This window comes from Anabrus simplex, chromosome 1 (assembly GCF_040414725.1).
Source record: "Anabrus simplex isolate iqAnaSimp1 chromosome 1, ASM4041472v1, whole genome shotgun sequence".
Classification (NCBI taxonomy): Eukaryota; Metazoa; Arthropoda; class Insecta; order Orthoptera; family Tettigoniidae; genus Anabrus; species Anabrus simplex.
Genome location: NC_090265.1, coordinates 44,728,314 through 44,743,583, shown reverse-complemented (window position 1 = coordinate 44,743,583; position 15,270 = coordinate 44,728,314). Strand labels below are relative to the sequence as shown.

General features: G+C 45.3%; 15 non-coding genes across 15 annotated transcripts; 7 read left to right on the top strand and 8 right to left on the bottom strand.

Moving 5' to 3' along the window:
• The first annotated feature begins 1,177 nt into the window (after window positions 1-1,177).
• TRNAL-AAG (transfer RNA leucine (anticodon AAG)) lies at window positions 1,178-1,257 on the top strand. The gene has a single exon. It is a non-coding gene; the product is annotated as a tRNA-Leu (tRNA).
• Window positions 1,258-1,427: 170 nt separating this feature from the next.
• Window positions 1,428-1,507, bottom strand: TRNAL-UAG (transfer RNA leucine (anticodon UAG)). The gene has a single exon. It is a non-coding gene; the product is annotated as a tRNA-Leu (tRNA).
• A 1,768-nt stretch (window positions 1,508-3,275) lies between these two features.
• Window positions 3,276-3,355, bottom strand: TRNAL-UAG (transfer RNA leucine (anticodon UAG)). The gene has a single exon. It is a non-coding gene; the product is annotated as a tRNA-Leu (tRNA).
• Window positions 3,356-4,874: 1,519 nt separating this feature from the next.
• On the top strand, window positions 4,875-4,954 carry TRNAL-AAG (transfer RNA leucine (anticodon AAG)). Its single transcript has one exon. It is a non-coding gene; the product is annotated as a tRNA-Leu (tRNA).
• A 170-nt stretch (window positions 4,955-5,124) lies between these two features.
• On the bottom strand, window positions 5,125-5,204 carry TRNAL-UAG (transfer RNA leucine (anticodon UAG)). The gene has a single exon. It is a non-coding gene; the product is annotated as a tRNA-Leu (tRNA).
• Window positions 5,205-6,721: 1,517 nt separating this feature from the next.
• TRNAL-AAG (transfer RNA leucine (anticodon AAG)) lies at window positions 6,722-6,801 on the top strand. The gene has a single exon. It is a non-coding gene; the product is annotated as a tRNA-Leu (tRNA).
• Window positions 6,802-6,971: 170 nt separating this feature from the next.
• Window positions 6,972-7,051, bottom strand: TRNAL-UAG (transfer RNA leucine (anticodon UAG)). Its single transcript has one exon. It is a non-coding gene; the product is annotated as a tRNA-Leu (tRNA).
• Window positions 7,052-8,569: 1,518 nt separating this feature from the next.
• Window positions 8,570-8,649, top strand: TRNAL-AAG (transfer RNA leucine (anticodon AAG)). Its single transcript has one exon. It is a non-coding gene; the product is annotated as a tRNA-Leu (tRNA).
• A 170-nt stretch (window positions 8,650-8,819) lies between these two features.
• Window positions 8,820-8,899, bottom strand: TRNAL-UAG (transfer RNA leucine (anticodon UAG)). The gene has a single exon. It is a non-coding gene; the product is annotated as a tRNA-Leu (tRNA).
• Window positions 8,900-10,418: 1,519 nt separating this feature from the next.
• TRNAL-AAG (transfer RNA leucine (anticodon AAG)) lies at window positions 10,419-10,498 on the top strand. Its single transcript has one exon. It is a non-coding gene; the product is annotated as a tRNA-Leu (tRNA).
• A 170-nt stretch (window positions 10,499-10,668) lies between these two features.
• On the bottom strand, window positions 10,669-10,748 carry TRNAL-UAG (transfer RNA leucine (anticodon UAG)). The gene has a single exon. It is a non-coding gene; the product is annotated as a tRNA-Leu (tRNA).
• A 1,518-nt stretch (window positions 10,749-12,266) lies between these two features.
• Window positions 12,267-12,346, top strand: TRNAL-AAG (transfer RNA leucine (anticodon AAG)). Its single transcript is given in 2 exon segments — window positions 12,267-12,304; window positions 12,309-12,346. It is a non-coding gene; the product is annotated as a tRNA-Leu (tRNA).
• A 170-nt stretch (window positions 12,347-12,516) lies between these two features.
• On the bottom strand, window positions 12,517-12,596 carry TRNAL-UAG (transfer RNA leucine (anticodon UAG)). Its single transcript has one exon. It is a non-coding gene; the product is annotated as a tRNA-Leu (tRNA).
• Window positions 12,597-14,115: 1,519 nt separating this feature from the next.
• Window positions 14,116-14,195, top strand: TRNAL-AAG (transfer RNA leucine (anticodon AAG)). Its single transcript has one exon. It is a non-coding gene; the product is annotated as a tRNA-Leu (tRNA).
• Window positions 14,196-14,365: 170 nt separating this feature from the next.
• On the bottom strand, window positions 14,366-14,445 carry TRNAP-UGG (transfer RNA proline (anticodon UGG)). Its single transcript has one exon. It is a non-coding gene; the product is annotated as a tRNA-Pro (tRNA).
• Between the last annotated feature and the right edge of the window lie 825 nt (window positions 14,446-15,270).

Here is a 15,270-nt window from a genome sequence, read left to right as displayed (position 1 = left end):
GTACTTCGCCTAGGCTTCCTCAACTGCCAAGCCTAACCCTTTATGGCATACTGTTGCCGAGAGGAAATAAAACTATCCATCTCTATTAATGAATATAGATTGTGGAGAGAGGTAGTTTTACGGAACATCTTCAACTGTAGGCCTACAGGTAGATAAACACATATATTTAAGGGGTGCCTTGTATTTTTTACACAACATATGATAAAACAGCATTAAAACCAAACGTACGCCTTCCACCCCGTCAGGATCCTCGCATACCAACACCCGATTTTTTTTACGTCGGCCCTCACCATCACATCACCATAGTATTCAGGAGGACGTCTGGCTCAACCTCAATGTCGTTACCGAATTACGGTCGTGGAAGTATACTTGCGCCTTGCACTAAGTACCCATGGCCAGTAAGCAGGAATGTTCGGTCTTTGAATGTTAAAAGCTTACCGTAAAATATTGATAAATCGTATATATACCGCATTATGGCAATCCACATCACATACGGGTGTTAACCTTTCAGACCCAGTTAAGACTTGCTGACAGCTTTAAAAAAACATTAAATCTTGAAATGTTCTTCGCCATACGAACACAAAAGAAATTCATGGGGCTGACGCAAAGAGTGAGAAGACTTAAAGGGTCAGCCATTTAGAGAGAGGGATGTGGCCATGGCCTTAAGTTATGTATCGTGCTGGCATTTGCCTGGAGTAGAAGTGCTTTTTTTCAATTATTGCTTCTCGCTTTGCGTCGCGCAAACATACTTAAGTCTTACGGCGACGATTGGAGAGGAAACGCCCAGGAATGGGAAGGAAGCGGCCGTGGCCTTAAATAAGGTACAGCCCTAGCATTTGCCTGGTGTGAATATGGGAAACCAAAGAATACCATCTTCAGGGCTGCCGACAGTGGGGTTTCAACTCACTTCCTCCGGATGCGAGCTAACAGCTGCGCGCTCCTAACCCCACGCCAACTCGACCGGTGGAGTAGAATTGGGAAACCACCGAAAACCACTTCAAGGATACCAGAGCCGTGAATCGAACCCTGGCCTCTGGAGGTCGCAGCTAATCACGCTAACTACTACGCTACAGAGTCGAACTGAACTTTCATTGTTAAGGAATAATATAGTGTACATTATCAGAATGTTAACGACAACAGGACGTTGTCAGTTGTCCGCACTAACTGCTAAGACGCCGGTAGCGTGGCCGAGCGGTCTAAGGCGCTGGTTTAAGGCACCAGTCCGAAAGGGCGTGGGTTCGAATCCCACCGCTGCCAGGAAATTTTAAATAGCTGGGGACTGTTCACAGTTAAATGAAGGTAAGCAATTTGCAAATTACACATAAGAGCTACAGAATACTCATTGATGATGTTGCACAATTGAACAAAAAACGACGAGGATTGCATAATAAACCGAAGTGATCGTTCTTACTAAAGTAGAAAAGTTTTGGCAGCGGTGGGATTTGAACCCACGCCCTTTCGGACTGGTGCCTAAAACCAACGCCTTAGACCGCTCGGCCACGCTACCCTTTCGTACCTACCTCTGGAGAACTTCACAATACCAAATGGAATAAAGTTCCCATATTCTAACCTTTCTAAAATATGTCTTACACATCATGCTCCCTGGCCAGGAATATATGTAATTTCACGTTCTAAATCATGGCTGCTAAGGCTCTGGCAAGTATTACATTTAGGGACGCGTGAGTTTACATGGCAAGATCTGGCTATTCTTCTTCCTACCTTAATTCCTTTACCATCCAGGGTTGGTTTTTCCCTCTGACACAGCGGGGGATCTTAACTCTTCCGCATCTAGGGTAGTGTCCTGGAGCAAAGTACTTAGGAACGGCATACAACTTCTGAGTAGGACCGGTACTTCGCCTAGGCTTCCTCAACTGCCATGCCTAACCTTTTATGGCATACTGTTGCCGAGAGGAAATAAAACTATCCATCTCTATTAATGAATATAGATTGTGGAGAGAGGTAGTTTTACGGAACATCTTCAACTGTAGGCCTACAGGTAGATAAACACATATATTTAAGGGGTGCTTTGTATTTTTTACACAACATATGATAAAACAGCATTAAAACCAAACGTACGCCTTCCACCCCGTCAGGATCCTCGCATACCAACACCCGATTTTTTTTACGTCGGCCCTCACCATCACATCACCATAGTATTCAGGAGGACGTCTGGCTCAACCTCAATGTCGTTACCGAATTACGGTCGTGGAAGTATACTTGCGCCTTGCACTAAGTACCCATGGCCAGTAAGCAGGAATGATCGGTCTTTGAATGTTAAAAGCTTACCGTAAAATATTGATAAATCGTATATATACCGCATTATGGCAATCCACATCACATACGGGTGTTAAGCTTTCAGACCCAGTTAAGACTTGCTGACAGCTTTAAAAAAACATTAAATCTTGAAATGTTCTTCGCCATACGAACACAAAAGAAATTGATGGGGCTGACGCAAAGAGTGAGAAGACTTAAAGGGTCAGCCATTTAGAGAGAGGGATGTGGCCATGGCCTTAAGTTACGTATCGTGCTGGCATTTGCCTGGAGTAGAAGTGCTTTTTTTCAATTATTGCTTCTCGCTTTGCGTCGCGCAAACACACTTAAGTCTTACGGCGACGATGGGAGAGGAAACGCCCAGGAATGGGAAGGAAGCGGCCGTGGCCTTAAATAAGGTACAGCCCTAGCATTTGCCTGGTGTGAATATGGGAAACCAAAGAAAACCATCTTCAGGGCTGCCGACAGTGGGGTTTCAACTCACTTCCTGCGGATGCGAGCTCACAGCTGCGCGCTCCTAACCCCACGCCAACTCGACCGGTGGAGTAGAATTGGGAAACCACCGAAAACCACTTCAAGGATACCAGAGCCGTGAATCGAACCCTGGCGTCTGGAGGTCGCAGCTAATCACGCTAACTACTACGCTACAGAGGCGAACTGAACTTTCATTGTTAAGGAATAATATAGTGTACATTATCAGAATGTTAACGACAACAGGACGTTGTCAGTTGTCCGCACTAACTGCTAAGACGCCTTTAGCGTGGCCGAGCGGTCTAAGGCGCTGGTTTAAGGCACCAGTCCGAAAGGGCGTGGGTTCGAATCCCACCGCTGCCAGGAAATTTTAAATAGCTGGGGACTGTTCACAGTTAAATGAAGGTAAGCAATTTGCAAATTACACATAAGAGCTACAGAATACTCATTGAAGATCTTGCACAATTGAACAAAAAACGACGAGGATTGCATAATAAACCGAAGTGATCAATCTTACTAAAATTGAAAAGTGTTGGCAGCGGTGGGATTCGAACCCACGCCCTTTCGGACTGGTGCCTAAAACCAGCGCCTTAGACCGCTCGGCCACGCTACCCTTTCGTACCTACCTCTGGAGAAGTTCACAATACCAAATGGAATAAAGTTCCCATATTCTAACCTTTCTAAAATATGTCTTACACATCATGCTCCCTGGCCAGGAATATATGTAATTTCACGTTCTAAATCATGGCTGCTAGGGCACTGGCAAGTATTACATTTAGGGACGCGTGAGTTTACATGGCAAGATCTGGCTATTCTTCTTCCTACCTTAATTCCTTTACCATCCAGGGTTGGTTTTTCCCTCTGACACAGCGGGGGATCTTAACTCTTCCGCATCTAGGGTAGTGTCCTGGAGCAAGGTACTTAGGAACGGCATACAACTTCTGAGTAGGACCAGTACTTCGCCTAGGCTTCCTCAACTGCCATGCCTAACCCTTTATGGCACACTGTTGCCGAGAGGAAATAAAACTATCCATCTCTACTAATGGATATAGATTGTGGAGAGAGGTAGTTTTACGGAACATCTTCAACTGTAGGACTACAGGTAGATAAACACATATATTTAAGGGGTGCCTTGTATTTTTTACACAACATATGATAAAACAGCATTAAAACCAAACGTACGCCTTCCACCCCGTCAGGATCCTCGCATACCAACACCCGATTTTTTTTACGTCGGCCCTCACCATCTCATCACCATAGTATTCAGGAGGACGTCTGGCTCAACCTCAATGTCGTTACCGAATTACGGTCGTGGAAGTATACTTGCGCCTTGCACTAAGTACCCATGGCCAGTAAGCAGGAATGTTCGGTCTTTGAATGTTAAAAGCTTACCGTAAAATATTGATAAATCGTATATATACCGCATTATGGCAATCCACATCACATATGGGTGTTAACCTTTCAGACCCAGTTAAGACTTGCTGACAGCTTTAAAAAAAACATTAAATCTTGAAATGTTCTTCGCCATACGAACACAAAAGAAATTCATGGGGCTGACGCAAAGAGTGAGAAGACTTAAAGGGTCAGCCATTTAGAGAGAGGGATGTGGCCATGGCCTTAAGTTATGTATCGTGCTGGCATTTGCCTGGAGTAGAAGTGCTTTTTTTCAATTATTGCTTCTCGCTTTGCGTCGCGCAAACATACTTAAGTCTTACGGCGACGATGGGAGAGGAAACGCCCAGGAATGGGAAGGAAGCGGCCGTGGCCTTAAATAAGGTACAGCCCTAGCATTTGCCTGGTGTGAATATGGGAAACCAAAGAAAACCATCTTCAGGGCTGCCGACAGTGGGGTTTCAACTCACTTCCTCCGGATGCGAGCTCACAGCTGCGCGCTCCTAACCCCACGCCAACTCGACCGGTGGAGTAGAATTGGGAAACCACCGAAAACCACTTCAAGGATACCAGAGCCGTGAATCGAACCCTGGCGTCTGGAGGTCGCAGCTAATCACGCTAACTACTACGCTACAGAGGCGAACTGAACTTTCATTGTTAAGGAATAATATAGTGTACATTATCAGAATGTTAACGACAACAGGACGTTGTCAGTTGTCCGCACTAACTGCTAAGACGCCGGTAGCGTGGCCGACCGGTCTAAGGCGCTGGTTTAAGGCACCAGTCCGAAAGGGCGTGGGTTCGAATCCCACCGCTGCCAGGAAATTGTAAATAGCTGGGGACTGTTCACAGTTAAATGAAGGTAAGCAATTTGCAAATTACACATAAGAGCTACAGAATACTCATTGAAGATCTTGCACAATTGAACAAAAAACGACGAGGATTGCATAATAAACCGAAGTGATCGTTCTTACTAAAGTAGAAAAGTGTTGGCAGCGGTGGGATTCGAACCCACGCGCTTTCGGACTGGTGCCTAAAACCAGCGCCTTAGACCGCTCGGCCACGCTACCCTTTCGTACCTACCTCTGGAGAAGTTCACAATACCAAATGGAATAAAGTTCCCATATTCTCTCCTTTCTAAAATATGTCTTACGCATCATGCTCCCTGGCCAGGAATATATGTAATTTCACGTTCTAAATCATGGCTGCTAGGGCTCTGGCAAGTATTACATTTAGGGACGCGTGAGTTTACATGGCAAGATCTGGCTATTCTTCTTCCTACCTTAATTCCTTTACCATCCAGGGTTGGTTTTTCCCTCTGACACAGCGGGGGATCTTAACTCTTCCGCATCTAGGGTAGTGTCCTGGAACAAAGTACTTAGGAACGGCATACAACTTGTGAGTAGGACAGTACTTCGCCTAGGCTTCCTCAACTGCCATGCCTAACCCTTTATGGCATACTGTTGCCGAGAGGAAATAAAACTATCCATCTCTATTAATGAATATAGATTGTGGAGAGAGGTAGTTTTACGGAACATCTTCAACTGTAGGCCTACAGGTAGATAAACACATATATTTAAGGGGTGCCTTGTATTTTTTACACAACATATGATAAAACAGCATTAAAACCAAACGTACGCCTTCCACCCCGTCAGGATCCTCGCATACCAACACCCGATTTTTTTTACGTCGGCCCTCACCATCACATCACTATAGTATTCAGGAGGACGTCTGGCTCAACCTCAATGTCGTTACCGAATTACGGTCGTGGAAGTATACTTGCGCCTTGCACTAAGTACCCATGGCCAGTAAGCAGGAATGTTCGGTCTTTGAATGTTAAAAGCTTACCGTAAAATATTGATAAATCGTATATATACCGCATTATGGCAATCCACATCACATATGGGTGTTAACCTTTCAGACCCAGTTAAGACTTGCTGACAGCTTTAAAAAAAACATTAAATCTTGAAATGTTCTTCGCCATACGAACACAAAAGAAATTCATGGGGCTGACGCAAAGAGTGAGAAGACTTAAAGGGTCAGCCATTTAGAGAGAGGGATGTGGCCATGGCCTTAATTTATGTATCGTGCTGGCATTTGCCTGGAGTAGAAGTGCTTTTTTTCAATTATTGCTTCTCGCTTTGCGTCGCGCAAACATACTTAAGTCTTACGGCGACGATGGGAGAGGAAACGCCCAGGAATGGGAAGGAAGCGGCCGTGGCCTTAAATAAGGTACAGCCCTAGCATTTGCCTGGTGTGAATATGGGAAACCAAAGAAAACCATCTTCAGGGCTGCCGACAGTGGGGTTTCAACTCACTTCCTCCGGATGCGAGCTCACAGTTGCGCGCTCCAACCCCACGCCAACTCGACCGGTGGAGTAGAATTGGGAAACCACCGAAAACCACTTCAAGGATACCAGAGCCGTGAATCGAACCCTGGCGTCTGGAGGTCGCAGCTAATCACGCTAACTACTACGCTACAGAGGCGAACTGAACTTTCATTGTTAAGGAATAATATAGTGTACATTATCAGAATGTTAACGACAACAGGACGTTGTCAGTTGTCCGCACTAACTGCTAAGACGCCGGTAGCGTGGCCGACCGGTCTAAGGCGCTGGTTTAAGGCACCAGTCCGAAAGGGCGTGGGTTCGAATCCCACCGCTGCCAGGAAATTGTAAATAGCTGGGGACTGTTCACAGTTAAATGAAGGTAAGCAATTTGCAAATTACACATAAGAGCTACAGAATACTCATTGAAGATCTTGCACAATTGAACAAAAAACGACGAGGATTGCATAATAAACCGAAGTGATCGTTCTTACTAAAGTAGAAAAGTGTTGGCAGCGGTGGGAATCGAACCCACGCGCTTTCGGACTGGTGCCTAAAACCAGCGCCTTAGACCGCTCGGCCACGCTACCCTTTCGTACCTACCTCTGGAGAAGTTCACAATACCAAATGGAATAAAGTTCCCATATTCTCTCCTTTCTAAAATATGTCTTACGCATCATGCTCCCTGGCCAGGAATATATGTAATTTCACGTTCTAAATCATGGCTGCTAGGGCTCTGGCAAGTATTACATTTAGGGACGCGTGAGTTTACATGGCAAGATCTGGCTATTCTTCTTCCTACCTTAATTCCTTTACCATCCAGGGTTGGTTTTTCCCTCTGACACAGCGGGGGATCTTAACTCTTCCGCATCTAGGGTAGTGTCCTGGAGCAAAGTACTTAGGAACGGCATACAACTTGTGAGTAGGACAGTACTTCGCCTAGGCTTCCTCAACTGCCATGCCTAACCCTTTATGGCATACTGTTGCCGAGAGGAAATAAAACTATCCATCTCTATTAATGAATATAGATTGTGGAGAGAGGTAGTTTTACGGAACATCTTCAACTGTAGGCCTACAGGTAGATAAACACATATATTTAAGGGGTGCCTTGTATTTTTTACACCACATATGATAAAACAGCATTAAAACCAAACGTACGCCTTCCACCCCGTCAGGATCCTCGCATACCAACACCCGATTTTTTTTACGTCGGCCCTCACCATCACATCACTATAGTATTCAGGAGGACGTCTGGCTCAACCTCAATGTCGTTACCGAATTACGGTCGTGGAAGTATACTTGCGCCTTGCACTAAGTACCCATGGCCAGTAAGCAGGAATGTTCGGTCTTTGAATGTTAAAAGCTTACCGTAAAATATTGATAAATCGTATATATACCGCATTATGGCAATCCACATCACATATGGGTGTTAACCTTTCAGACCCAGTTAAGACTTGCTGACAGCTTTAAAAAAAACATTAAATCTTGAAATGTTCTTCGCCATACGAACACAAAAGAAATTCATGGGGCTGACGCAAAGAGTGAGAAGACTTAAAGGGTCAGCCATTTAGAGAGAGGGATGTGGCCATGGCCTTAAGTTATGTATCGTGCTGGCATTTGCCTGGAGTAGAAGTGCTTTTTTTCAATTATTGCTTCTCGCTTTGCGTCGCGCAAACATACTTAAGTCTTACGGCGACGATGGGAGAGGAAACGCCCAGGAATGGGAAGGAAGCGGCCGTGGCCTTAAATAAGGTACAGCCCTAGCATTTGCCTGGTGTGAATATGGGAAACCAAAGAAAACCATCTTCAGGGCTGCCGACAGTGGGGTTTCAACTCACTTCCTCCGGATGCGAGCTCACAGCAGCGCGCTCCTAACCCCACGCCAACTCGACCGGTGGAGTAGAATTGGGAATCCACCGAAAACCACTTCAAGGATACCAGAGCCGTGAATCGAACCCTGGCGTCTGGAGGTCGCAGCTAATCACGCTAACTACTACGCTACAGAGGCGAACTGAACTTTCACTGTTAAGGAATAATATAGTGTACATTATCAGAATGTTAACGACAACAGGACGTTGTCAGTTGTCCGCACTAACTGCTAAGACGCCGGTAGCGTGGCCGAGCGGTCTAAGGCGCTGGTTTAAGGCACCAGTCCGAAAGGGCGTGGGTTCGAATCCCACCGCTGCCAGGAAATTGTAAATAGCTGGGGACTGTTCACAGTTAAATGAAGGTAAGCAATTTGCAAATTACACATAAGAGCTACAGAATACTCATTGAAGATCTTGCACAATTGAACAAAAAACGACGAGGATTGCATAATAAACCGAAGTGATCGTTCTTACTAAAGTAGAAAAGTGTTGGCAGCGGTGGGATTCGAACCCACGCGCTTTCGGACTGGTGCCTAAAACCAGCGCCTTAGACCGCTCGGCCACGCTACCCTTTCGTACCTACCTCTGGAGAAGTTCACAATACCAAATGGAATAAAGTTCCCATATTCTCTCCTTTCTAAAATATGTCTTACGCATCATGCTCCCTGGCCAGGAATATATGTAATTTCACGTTCTAAATCATGGCTGCTAGGGCTCTGGCAAGTATTACATTTAGGGACGCGTGAGTTTACATGGCAAGATCTGGCTATTCTTCTTCCTACCTTAATTCCTTTACCATCCTGGTTTGGTTTTTCCCTCTGACACAGCGGGGGATCTTAACTCTTCCGCATCTAGGGTAGTGTCCTGGAGCAAGGTACTTAGGAACGGCATACAACTTCTGAGTAGGACCAGTACTTCGCCTAGGCTTCCTCAACTGCCATGCCTAACCCCTTATGGCATACTGTTGCCGAGAGGAAATAAAACTATCCATCTCTATTAATGGATATAGATTGTGGAGAGAGGTAGTTTTACGGAACATCTTCAACTGTAGGCCTACAGGTAGATAAACACATATATTTAAGGGGTGCCTTGTATTTTTTACACAACATATGATAAAACAGCATTAAAACCAAACGTACGCCTTCCACCCCGTCAGGATCCTCGCATACCAACACCCGATTTTTTTTACGTCGGCCCTCACCATCACATCACCATAGTATTCAGGAGGACGTCTGGCTCAACCTCAATGTCGTTACCGAATTACGGTCGTGGAAGTATACTTGCGCCTTGCACTAAGTACCCATGGCCAGTAAGCAGGAATGTTCGGTCTTTGAATGTTAAAAGCTTACCGTAAAATATTGATAAATCGTATATATACCGCATTATGGCAATCCACATCACATACGGGTGTTAACCTTTCAGACCCAGTTAAGACTTGCTGACAGCTTTAAAAAAACATTAAATCTTGAAATGTTCTTCGCCATACGAACACAAAAGAAATTCATGGGGCTGACGCAAAGAGTGAGAAGACTTAAAGGGTCAGCCATTAGAAGAGAGGGATGTGGCCATGGCCTTAAGTTATGTATCGTGCTGGCATTTGCCAGGAGTAGAAGTGCTTTTTTTTCAATTATTGCTTCTCGCTTTGCGTCGCGCAAACACACTTAAGTCTTACGGCGACGATGGGAGAGGAAACGCCCAGGAATGGGAAGGAAGCGGCCGTGGCCTTAAATAAGGTACAGCCCTAGCATTTGCCTGGTGTGAATATGGGAAACCAAAGAAAACCATCTTCAGGGCTGCCGACAGTGGGGTTTCAACTCACTTCCTCCGGATGCGAGCTCACAGCTGCGCGCTCCTAACCCCTCGCCAACTCGACCGGTGGAGTAGAATTGGGAAACCACCGAAAACCACTTCAAGGATACCAGAGCCGTGAATCGAACCCTGGCCTCTGGAGGTCGCAGCTAATCACGCTAACTACTACGCTACAGAGGCGAACTGAACTTTCATTGTTAAGGAATAATATAGTGTACATTATCAGAATGTTAACGACAACAGGACGTTGTCAGTTGTCCGCACTAACTGCTAAGACGCCGGTAGCGTGGCCGAGCCGTCTAAGGCGCTGGTTTAAGGCACCAGTCCGAAAGGGCGTGGGTTCGAATCCCACCGCTGCCAGGAAATTTTAAATAGCTGGGGACTGTTCACAGTTAAATGAAGGTAAGCAATTTGCAAATTACACATAAGAGCTACAGAATACTCATTGAAGATCTTGCACAATTGAACAAAAAACGACGAGGATTGCATAATAAAACGAAGTGATCGTTCTTACTAAAGTAGAAAAGTGTTGGTAGCGGTGGGATTCGAACCCACGTCCTTTCGGACTGGTGCCTAAAACCAGCGCCTTAGACCGCTCGGCCACGCTACCCCTTCGTACCTACTTCTGGAGAAGTTCACAATACAAAATGGAATAAAGTTCCCATATTCTAACCTTTCTAAAATATGTCTTACACATCATGCTCCCTGGCCAGGAATATATGTAATTTCACGTTCTAAATCATGGCTGCTAGTGCACTGGCAAGTATTACATTTAGGGACGCGTGAGTTTACATGGCAAGATCTGGCTATCCTTCTTCCTACCTTAATTCCTTTACCATCCAGGGTTGGTTTTTCCCTCTGACACAGCGGGGGATCTTAACTCTTCCGCATCTAGGGTAGTGTCCTGGAGCAAGGTACTTAGGAACGGCATACAACTTCTGAGTAGGACCAGTACTTCGCCTAGGCTTCCTCAACTGCCATGCCTAACCCTTTATGGCATACTGTTGCCGAGAGGAAATAAAACTATCCATCTCTATTAATGAATATAGATTGTGGAGAGAGGTAGTTTTACGGAACATCATCAACTGTAGGCCTACAGGTAGATAAACACATATATTTAAGGGGTGCCTTGTATTTTTTACACAACATATGATAAAACAGCATTAAAACCAAACGTACGCCTTCCACCCCGTCAGGATACTCGCATACCAACACACTACTTTTTTTATGTCGGCCCTCACCATCACATCACCATAGTATTCAGGAGGACGTCTGGCTCAACCTCAATGTCGTTACCGAATTACGGTCGTGGAAGTATACTTGCGCCTTGCACTAAGTACCCATGGCCAGTAAGCAGGAATGTTCGGTCTTTGAATGTTAAAAGCTTACCGTAAAATATTGATAAATCGTATATATACCGCATTATGGCAATCCACATCACATACGGGTGTTAAGCTTTCAGACCCAGTTAAGACTTGCTGACAGCTTTAAAAAAACATTAAATCTTGAAATGTTCTTCGCCATACGAACACAAAAGAAATTCATGGGGCTGACGCAAAGAGTGAGAAGTTTTAAAGGGTCAGCCATTTAGAGAGAGGGATGTGGCCATGGCCTTAAGTTATGTATCGTGCTGGCATTTGCCTGGAGTAGAAGTGCTCTTTTTCAATTATTGCTTCTCGCTTTGCGTCGCGCAAACACACTTAAGTCTTAAGGCGACGATGGGAGAGGAAACGCCCAGGAATGGGAAGGAAGCGGCCGTGGCCTTAAATAAGGTACAGCCCTAGCCTTTGCCTGGTATGAATATGGGAAACCAAAGAAAGCCATCTTCAGGGCTGCCGACAGTGGGGTTTCAACTCACTTCCTCGGGATGCGAGCTCACAGCTGCGCGCTCCTAACCCCACGCAAACTCGACCGGTGGAGTAGAATTGGGAAACCACCGAAACCCACTTCAAGGATACCAGAGCCGTGAAGCGAACCCTGGCCTCTGGAGGTCGCAGCTAATCACGCTAACTACTACGCTACAGAGGCGAACTGAACTTTCATTGTTAAGGAATAATATAGTGTACATTATCAGAATGTTAACGACAACAGGACGTTGTCAGTTGTCCGCACTAACTGCTAAGACGCCGGTAGCGTGGCCGAGCGGTCTAAGGCGCTGGTTTAAGGCACCATCCCGAAAGGGCGTGGGTTCGAATCCCACCGCTGCCAGGAAATTTTAAATAGCTGGGGACTGTTCACAGTTAAATGAAGGTAAGCAATTTGCAAATTACACATAAGAGCTACAGAATACTCATTGAAGATCTTGCACAATTGAACAAAAAACGACGAGGATTGCATAATAAACCGAAGTGATCGTTCTTACTAAAGTATAAAATTTTTGGCAGCGGTGGGATTCGAACCCACGCCCTTTCGGACTGGTGCCTAAAACCAGCGCCTTAGACCGCTCGGCCACGCTACCCTTTCGTACCTACCTGTGGAGAAGTTCACAATACCAAATGGAATAAAGTTCCCATATTCTAACCTTTCTAAAATATGTCTTACACATCATGCTCCCTGGCCAGGAATATATGTAATTTCACGTTCTAAATCATGGCTGCTAAGGCTCTGGCAAGTATTACATTTAGGGACGCGTGAGTTTACATGGCAAGATCTGGCTATTCTTCTTCCTACCTTAATTCCTTTACCATCCAGGGTTGGTTATTTCCCTCTGACACAGCGGGGGATCTTAACTCTTTCCCATCTAGGGTAGTGTCCTGGAGCAAAGTACTTAGGAACGGCTTACAACTTCTGAGTAGGACCAGTACTTCGCCTAGGCTTCCTCAACTGCCATGCCTAACCCTTTATGGCATACTGTTGCCGAGAGGAAATAAAACTATCCATCTCTATTAATGAATATAGATTGTGGAGAGAGGTAGTTTTACGGAACATCTTCAACTGTAGGCCTACAGGTAGATAAACACATATATTTAAGGGGTGCCTTGTATTTTTTACACAACATATGATAAAACAGCATTAAAACTAAACGTACGCCTTCCACCCCGTCAGGATCCTCGCATACCAACACCCGATTTTTTTTACGTCGGCCCTCACCATCACATCACCATAGTATTCAGGAGGACGTCTGGCTCATCCTCAATGTCGTTACCGAATTACGGTCGTGGAAGTATACTTGCGCCTTGCACTAAGTACCCATGGCCAGTAAGAAGGAATGTTCGGCCTTTGAATGTTAAAAGCTTACTGTAAAATATTGATAAATCGTATATATACCGCATTATGGCAATCCACATCACATACGGGTGTTAACCTTTCAGACCCTGTTAAGACTTGCTGACAGCTTTAAAAAAACATTAAATCTTGAAATGTTCTTCGCCATACGAACACAAAAGAAATTCATGGGGCTGACGCAAAGAGTGAGAAGACTTAAAGGGTCAGCCATTTAGAGAGAGGGATGTGGCCATGGCCTTAAGTTATGTATCGTGCTGGCATTTGCCTGGAGTAGAAGTGCTTTTTTTCAATTATTGCTTCTCGCTTTGCGTCGCGCAAACACACTTAAGTCTTAAGGCGACGATGGGAGAGGAAACGCCCAGGAATGGGAAGGAAGCGGCCGTGGCCTTAAATAAGGTACAGCCCTAGCATTTGCCTGGTGTGAATATGGGAAACCAAATAAAACCATCTTCAGGGCTGCCGACAGTGGGGTTTCAACTCACTTCCTCCGGATGCGAGCTCACAGCTGCGCGCTCCTAACCCCACGCCAACTCGACCGGTGGAGTAGAATTGGGAAACCACCGAAAAAAAATTCAAGGATACCAGAGCCGTGAATCGAACCCTGGCGTCTGGAGGTCGCAGCTAATCACGCTAACTACTACGCTACAGAGGCGAACTGAACTTTCATTGTTAAGGAATAATATAGTGTACATTATCAGAATGTTAACGACAACAGGACGTTGTCAGTTGTCCGCACTAACTGCTAAGACGCCGGTAGCGTGGCCGAGCGGTCTAAGGCGCTGGTTTAAGGCACCAGTCCGAAAGGGCGTGGGTTCGAATCCCACCGCTGCCAGGAAATTTTAAATAGCTGGGGACTATTCACAGTTAAATGAAGGTAAGCAATTTGCAAATTACACATAAGAGCTATAGAATACTCATTGAAGGTCTTGCACAATTGAACAAAAAACGACGAGGATTGCATAATAAACCGAAGTGATCGTTCTTACTAAAGTAGAAAAGTGTTGGCAGCGGTGGGATTCGAACCCACGCCCTTTCCGACTGGTGCCCAAAACCAGCGCCTTAGACCGCTCGGCCACGCTACCCTTCCGTACCTACCTCTGGAGAAGTTCACAATACCAAATGGAATAAAGTTCCCATATTCTAACCTTTCTAAAATATGTCTTACACATCATGCACCCTGGCCAGGAATATATGTAATTTCACGTTCTAAATCATGGCTGCTAGGGCACTGGCAAGTATTACATTTAGGGACGCGTGAGAATACATGGCAAGATCTGGCTATTCTTCTTCCTACCTTAATTCCTTTACCATCCAGGGTTGGTTTTTCCCTCTGACACAGCGGGGGGATCTTAACTCTTCCGCATCTAGGGTAGTGTCCTGGAGCAAAGTACTTAGGAACGGCATACAACTTGTGAGTAGGACCAGTACTTCGCCTAGGCTTCCTCAACTGCCATGCCTAACCCTTTATGGCATACTGTTCCCGAGAGGAAATAAAACTATCCATCTCTATTAATGAATATAGATTGTGGAGAGAGGTAGTTTTACGGAACATCTTCAACTGTAGGCCTACAGGTAGATAAACACATATATTTAAGGGGTGCCTTGTATTTTTTACACAACATATGATAAAACAGCATTAAAACTAAACGTACGCCTTCCACCCCGTCAGGATCCTCGCATACCAACACCCGATTTTTTTTACGTCGGCCCTCACCATCACATCACCATAGTATTCAGGAGGACGTCTGGCTCAACCTCAATGTCGTTACCGAATTACGGTCGTGGAAGTATACTTGCGCCTTGCACTAAGTACCCATGGCCAGTAAGAAGGAATGTTCGGTCTTTGAATGTTAAAAGCTTACCGTAAAATATTGATAAATCGTATATATACCGCATTATGGCAATCC